The sequence below is a fragment of the Sinocyclocheilus anshuiensis genome, unplaced genomic scaffold, assembly GCF_001515605.1.
Source record: "Sinocyclocheilus anshuiensis isolate Anshui unplaced genomic scaffold, SAMN03320099.WGS_v1.1 scaffold93, whole genome shotgun sequence".
In the NCBI taxonomy this organism is placed as follows: domain Eukaryota; kingdom Metazoa; phylum Chordata; class Actinopteri; order Cypriniformes; family Cyprinidae; genus Sinocyclocheilus; species Sinocyclocheilus anshuiensis.
The window spans coordinates 79198-87327 of record NW_015539852.1 but is presented as its reverse complement, the minus strand read 5'-3'; positions in this window follow the sequence as shown (position 1 = coordinate 87327).

The following is an 8130-nucleotide window of genomic DNA, read 5'->3' as shown; positions in this document are numbered from 1 at the left end:
AATATAAATATACATTTTATTTGTAATTATTTGTTATAATTATTTATTTGTATCTAATTATTTGTTTTTTTGCTTACTGTAAATCTGTAAATATTTAAATATTATATTTAAATATTATAAATAATATAATAAGTTATATAAATATATAATAAATGATATAAATATATTATTTAAATATTATCCATGCAAATGTTTATTGTAAATGTGCATTTTATATATATATCATATTTAATAATAAGTAACTTAATGATACCCAAATATAGTCATACATTTTCTTTCCCAGAGATTGGAGATTAAATTGATATTTTTAGCTAATTTTGGTGCAGTCATGGACTGTTCATTGTCCCTGTTAAATAAAATGAATGAGCTAATGAAGGGGTATTAATGATGGGGCTGTAGGGTTAAGGCCTAATCACTGCACAGGCCTGGAGATCATGAAGACCCTTGAGAAAGGGGGCCTATAATTTCAATTTTCACACTTTTTGTATTTTTCCTTAAGATGCTAGTGAGTCTTATTTGATAAAGAGTGGGGAATTGAGTGTGTGTGCTTGTTTTGGTTTAGAAAAAGGGAACATCTCCATAATCTAAATGGGATTAGTTCCAGATGTGGTGCTCAGAGGGATGCTGAAAGATGTAGGGTTACATAAGAAGGATTACAGCATCCCCTTCGACTTTCCTCCCACCCTTTCTCTGTTCCCTTCTCTGACACCCACCTTCTGTCTGTCTGCCTCCCACCCTGCTGTACACTAACACTCAAATTGTTTCTACAGCCAGGGCAGAAGGTGAAGAACACAGAGTGATGGAGAGATAGAGGTCGGGCTATATATAGTCTGTTGCATCATATATTAGATAATGTATTGGGTTGGGGGGCCGGGGTGGGCTTTTATGCAATCGAGGCCAGCCTCGTCTTTGCTTTATGTTTCTTTCTGTCGCTAGTCTCCTTTTCTTTTTGCTGTTATCTTGCCCAGCTGTCTGTGATGAGTAACCACACATAACGACAAAGTGACTGTTTCTAGCAGTTACCAAGGGACCAGTGTGTTCCTGTTATATAATCACTGACGACACACGCTGGCATTCCTGAAGATGTTTGTACCTGAGAAATTCTTAGAACAGAAGTATTTTTAATCTTTTCATCCCAGGTACAAGTCTTAAAGCGATAGTTCACCTAAAAATTACATTTTCATAGTCATTTACCTTTTATTACCATTACCCTTATGTCATTTCAAATCTATATGACTGACTTTCTTCCAAATATTATTCAAAACAACATTGGATCCCATTGACTTTCAGTGTATGGACAAAACAACACTAATGGAAATGACATGATGGTGAGTAAATGATCACAGAATTTTTATTTTCTTTGTGAACTATCCCTTTACGCCCAGTGTTAGCAAGTCAGTTTGTTATTCTACAGCACTCAAGAAATATCACTTGTTTACTCAAACCCAGCATTGTTCCTGTTATAGCTGAACGACAAAGAGAAAACAGCCATAAAACCACACCTATAGACTAAAGCACATCCTTATCTTAATATTGGCTCAAATAAAAACAATAACTTTCAGAAAGCTCACAGACTAATGCACAAACCTGCAAAGCTCAAGAGGCCAATGAAGTGTTTACTTTGGAAAGGCTGCATTTACACATTGTTTAAGCCTGACTGTGGTAATGGGGTTGTTTTTTCTTGATTTTTCCTTAGATTATTTTAGTTTAGACTGGAATAGTTTAGTCTCAGAGAACAGTCACATAATTCAAATCAAAATGACAAAAGCAGAGTTTTAAGACAAATTGGATTTTATTTTTGGCATGTAAACACATATTAGCTTCCGCCTGGCAACAGAGATTGCTCATGAATTTAATCATTAATAAGAAATGTGCCCTGAATCATAAAACAATCATTGTTTCCTCTTATCTTGTTTGTGGAATGTATCTGATCTGTAATTGTTCTCATGAAGTTACCTGCGCAACAGACACATTCCACTCATGTGATTAATGTCTGATGTGCTTTTGTTGTTCTTTCTTCTCATAGAAGAGAGAATAGTTGGAGGGAGAAAGTAAAATACTGTTCAGAAACTAAATCAGTGAGATGACACAGAAATGGAGAACAGACAGAAGTGTGTTTTTTTTTTTACACTCACCTGGCAGAGATTCTCATAATTCCATTTTTTGGAGCCATATATTTATATAACTGCTGTCCAATTAGCCAAAACATTTCATCTCCCATTTTCTCAGCTCTGATATTCTCATCTGCTCTTCTCATTTTTACTTCATACTAGTCTAGACAAGTCTACAAGTTTTGGAAGGATGGACAAAACTCAACAGGTCTCTGGTGTGCCAGGCAGAGAGCAGGATTATGTTCAAAGTGTTGTTATCAGCGTTATTTTAGTATTACTTACAGTGTTGGGGAAAGTTACTTTTAAAAGTAATGCATTACAATATCGCGTTACTCCGTAAAAAAAGTAACTAATTATGTTACTTAGTTACTTTTTATGGAAAGTAATGTGTTACATTACTTTTACATTACTTTTTAAATCTAGACAGGGCTTGCTTGTTTGTTTTTAAAATAAAAAAGTTATATTTTTGGCAAATGTAACAGCCTTTTCACACCAAAAGTGGACTCTTTTAAGCCAAAACAATCCTCTTTTATTTATGTTCAGTGTAAGCTTTTGTTCGAAAGGGCTTCTCGAGACATTTTCCTCTTGGTTGACGTTTAAAGGAAACTAAATATAAAGTTCCAACAATGCGAGTTGTAGTTGCATCATGCTTGCTTTTTATGAATTGTAATGTTTGTGCACTCCCTCTGCTAAATAAGCAATACTAGTTCTAGTTTTGTGAGTTTTCTTTGCAAATATTTTTGTTACAACTTTTTTAATGAATACATTACTAATAAGTTAATACACTTTAGTTCAATGTGATATTAAATGCAAGTGCATCTGTTCTCTTTCACTTGAATGGTAGTTGTTCATCTGAAAAGTTGAAGGAGAACATGAAATGTTTATTAATGAAGAAAGACACATGGTTTTGTGTAGATTTGAGCCAATAAATAACCACTCCTTGTGTTCCCTTAAAACCTTCTTTTAATAAATATTTTATCATGTTGAATTCTTTGTTAATTTGATGTCTATATGAATCTCTGTGTGACCAAGAAGTGCAAGTGATCTTAGAGAGGAAGGCAATTCTTTTAAAGGAATAGTTCTCCCCAAAATTTTGGTTAACATTTACTCACCATCAGCCCACCTAAGATATAGTTGATTTTGTTTCTTCATCTAAACAGATGTGGAGGAATTTAGCATTTCATTACTTCACCACATCACCAATGGATCCTCTGCAGTGAATGGGTGCCGTCAGAATGAGACTCCTGATAAACAGCTGCTTTTTAACATCTTAAAAAGTGAAAAGCTGTGTGTGACAACTATTCCATCATTAAGTTGTTAACCAATTCTTCTGGTCAAAATTAGAGTCCATAATCCATAATAATGCTTCCTCCAGTAACAAAAAAGTCCATCACCTGTTTCCTAAACATAATTGTTTAGAACTGTTTTGCACTTTAAACGGTGCTTGATATGTGCATATTTCTCTCTTGATGCACACAAGATGACTTTTTTATTGAAGAAAGCAATATTATAGATAGATGATTCATATCTCTGCCAGAAGCTATGGACTGAAGTTAAAAATGTCTTGCAGCTTTTCGCTTCACAAGACGGTAATTGATGGACTAATTGAACTCCTATTCTGTTGGCACCCATTGACTGCAGAAGGTCCAATCATGAGCAAGTGAGATTTTCATGTAGATGAATGACTGACTTTAGTGCATGAGTGAATGGAACAACAGCCTTGAAACCCTGCAACTTTTAAGAAGCAAAGTAGGTGTAAGTGAGTCATCTGGAATTTGCACAAGGTCTGCACCTCCCACGCCATAAAATGAGACTTCCATATAAAGGGATAAGCATGAGTCTAAACGATTCATAATTAACTACTTGAGACTTCAAAAATATTATGACGTTATTTTGTATCTGACAATCACAGAAGACGTTAGTTAAATGCAGAACTTCAATGTTTGGAGACTAACCCCTTAGTTACTCACAAAATGGTATCCAAAGCAAAATAAGCAACAAAAATGAAAATAGAGCAAATCTTAAGTCCAGGAGTTCTTATGTAACTGTGCTGTGTCAAACAGCTGGCAGCAGAAGTAGGTCTGAGAGAACTGTGTCACAGACACTAAATGAAAGCTTTTAGATGTACTTATCACAGCTGAAAAGATCTGATATCAGCTTTCTCTTTTCCGAATGTTTTGCTAAATAAACACCATTTAGGGCATTGTGTTTTAAAGGGACTTTCCAGCAGTCTATCACACTTTAGTTTGGGGACCAATTCCCACTATTAACTAACTAATAATTAAGACTTTTGCCTCAGTAAACTCCAAATTTTCGGCTGAAGTAGTTAAGTTTACTGAAAAAAAAAAAATGGTGTAGGATTTACTTTGAAACGGAAATTGCTAGTATTTGTCACAAATAGTAAAAAATAAATAAATAAATACATATATACATACATAAATGCATAAATAAATAAAAAAGGCAAGTAACACATGAAATTGAACAAGAAATTTTTAAGTACAAAGACTGAAATTGTGTTTTCCTGTAAAACATACTCCTGTCATTTTTGCTTTACTTACACTGGGAAAAACTATTTATATAGGCCTGAGTCTATCAAAAAATAAAATAAAACCATAACATTTACTATATGTGACCCTGGACCACAAAACCAGTCTTAAAGTCGTTGGGGTATATTTGTAGCAATAGCCAAAAATACATATGGGTCAAAATGATTGATTTTTCTTTTATGCCAAAAATCATTAGGATATTAAGTAAAGATCATCAAGGCGATTTTCTCAATATTTTTTTTTTTGCAACCTCAGATTCCAGATTTTCAAATAGTTATATCTCGGCCAAATATTGTCCTATCCTAACAAACCATACATCAGTGGTTGTCCCTAACCCTAACCCTAACAAACCATACATCAATGGAAAGCTTATTTATTCAGCTTTCAGATGATGTATAAATCTCAATTTCGAAAAATGTACCCTTATGACTGGTTTTGTGGTCCAGGGTCACATATAATAAAAATAATTATTATAATAATAAAGGTAATACACAAATAAACATAAATAAATAAATAAATAAAAGCTGACTTTGAGACACTAATATCCACTTGCTGGAGTGTCAGATAGCCTATGTATTTTCGTCAAGGAGAGCATAAGGTAACACCCTGTGCTGCTGGTAAAATTTAAGTGCAGGATAGGATTAGTTCTCAGGCAGAACAAATTACTCTGAAATTATATGAACAATTGTTAGTTTGGACAGTCACAGAAACAGCACTGAGTGTATAAACAGTATTTTCTGCAGAAAAAATATTGAGTAATGATGGAAAACACATGAATTGGAGTTAAGAAGAGGGCATTTCATTTTTACCTTTATATTCCAAGAAAAGTCCATTCAGGAAAAACTGGCTGGTAAGGTCTGCAGTCTATGATACGAGGTTGTGCAATGCTAGAGCCGTTATGTAAACAGGTCCTGTGCTGCGTTCATCCAATCATGTGTTTGGCTTGAAGCGATGCTGTACAGACCGGTCAGTTTTTGACATCGAAATACCACGACAGCTGTAGAGAGCAGACGGTTTTGTATGCTTTCGAATCACTCTCACGGTACTTTGATGTCACAAACTGACTGATCTGCACAGTGCCACTTCAAACTGAACACAACTAATGTTAATCTGGGGTTTATAAATGTACAGTGTGAAACGACAGTTTATGAATATCCAGGATGAATTGTTAACTCCGGATAAAGTTTGTGCCGTGTGAAATAAGAAAACCCAGGATTCCCTTTACCCAGGGTTTAGAATGACCCAGGTTTCACTATTTCATATGTGAAAAGCCCTTTTTCTTTTTAATAAATAAATGGACATCTTTTATGTGGCATTAATTATTTTTAATTTATCTGTCCAGAATGCTCTTGCCCTAACCAGAACCATCAATCCCAGACAGCTGACACAACGCCATGCATTGGCAATGAGGAAGTTTGTGTACCATAAACTGAAGCAACATTACTCAGACTTCCAGCTGTAAAGTATTTTTCCTGTGCTTTGGTTAAGACACCAGTGAGTGCAAGTTTCACATTTTGGTGAAAAATTAATAAATGCCTCTTTAAGGGAACATACTTGATTTTGAGTGGTTTCTATTTTAAACAAAACTGCTTTATTAAGCTTCTCAAAAAGGTTGATAAAACACAAAAGATTTGTACAGTGGAGATCAACCTACAATTTCCAAAATTTCAAGGTCACTGCTTAGTCCTATTTGAAGTTATCCTAACAGGGGTAGAAGGGCAGTTTTTAAGCATATTTCATAAATTAATTGTATTCTGAAGCACAGTATAAAAAGCTTATATGAGATATTTGAAAAATAACTGATCAAAATTAGAACACACACACAGAGGTTTGTATATAAAAAATATTTGATAAGTAGAAAGTTAAAAAGAACAGCATTTATTGAAATCTTTGGTAACATCTTTACTGTCACTTTTGATCAATTTAATTTATCCTTGCTGAATAAAAGTTAATAAAATATATACTTACTGACCCCAAACTTTCAAACTGTAATTTATAATGTTACAGAAGCTTTCTATTTTAAATAAATGCTGTTCTTTTGAACTTCCTATTCATCTGAATTCTTAAAAAAAAAATGAAAAAAAAAAGTTGAAATTGTTCAAAAGAACTGTTTTCAACATTGATAATAATCAGAAATGTTTCTTGAGCTGCAAATCAGCATATTAGAATGATTTCTGAAGATCATGTGACACTGAAGACTGGAGTAATAATGCTGAAAATTCAGCTGTGATCACAGCAATCAATTACATTTTATATATGTACATATATATATGTATATATGTGTGTGACACACACACGCACGCATTTGTATTTATACTTTATGTATGTAGATTTTTATAGTTATAATAAAAAAATTAAGTAATTTAATTATTTTATATTTAATTTTAATTATTTTAAATATGTGTGTGTATACATACATATATACAGATACACGTGTATTTATACTAATATGTATATTTTTAGAAATATATAATTAACATGTTATAAAATTATATACAAATTATAAATATATAAAAGTATAATATAAATGTATTTATATGTAAGTGTGTGTGTGTGTGTGTGTGTGTGTGAGAGAGAGAGAGACACCAACGGTGTCAGTGTTTGGAATCAGAATCAGAATTCTGATTCTGATTCAACAGTAATATTAAATATATTCCCAATTATCAATGTGCCACATGAGTTTTTTTTTTCTTTCCCCACTGTTTAATGTTAGACGTGATAATCATTCTTGTTTGAAATGCGCGAAAATTAAACAAAGTCAAGATCTCCGTAGGTCGTGCCTCTGTCACAAATTCGCGGGCTTCACACGGAGCGTGTAAACTGCGCATGCTCCTTGACCTTGCGATTAAACCACGCCCGCGTGATGTCGTCAGACCTGAAACACCCAGTATTTAGTCTGTGTCATGTAGGCGACCTGTCTCCAAATTTCCCTAAACGGGCTCTGGCTGCTTCTCCAGGGGGCGCCTGGCGGCTCAGAAAACAGAATCGTCCGAGTCGCATTTACGTTAAGTCTTGGGACGTTTTTTGGGCTTATTGATGACATAGCCTATGCATACTAACATTATAATCGTTTATCTGTAATAAATTCCGGAATCGGCCTCCGTCATACAAGTACAAACATGACCGAGGACCCTCTGTAAAATGATTTCATGAAACGCCACAATCCTTTAAACACAAGTAACATTATTCTGCTTTTAGAAGCGATGAAAAAAGTAACACGTACCATGTGACAAAGTTGCCGCTGACGAGGCGGCAGTCGGAAATAACAATACGGTGACAATAAATACAATATAAATATTATAAAATAAAAATATATTGTTTGGTCCAGTTGTTTCTGACTGTCGGTCCACTAAATTCCTCGCTTATTTCAGTAATTGATTTCATGCCGACTGCAATTCTACCCACTTTTATTTTAAACCATGTTGTCAAAAAACTCAACAAATAAATAAATAATATAGACGACAAAAAATACA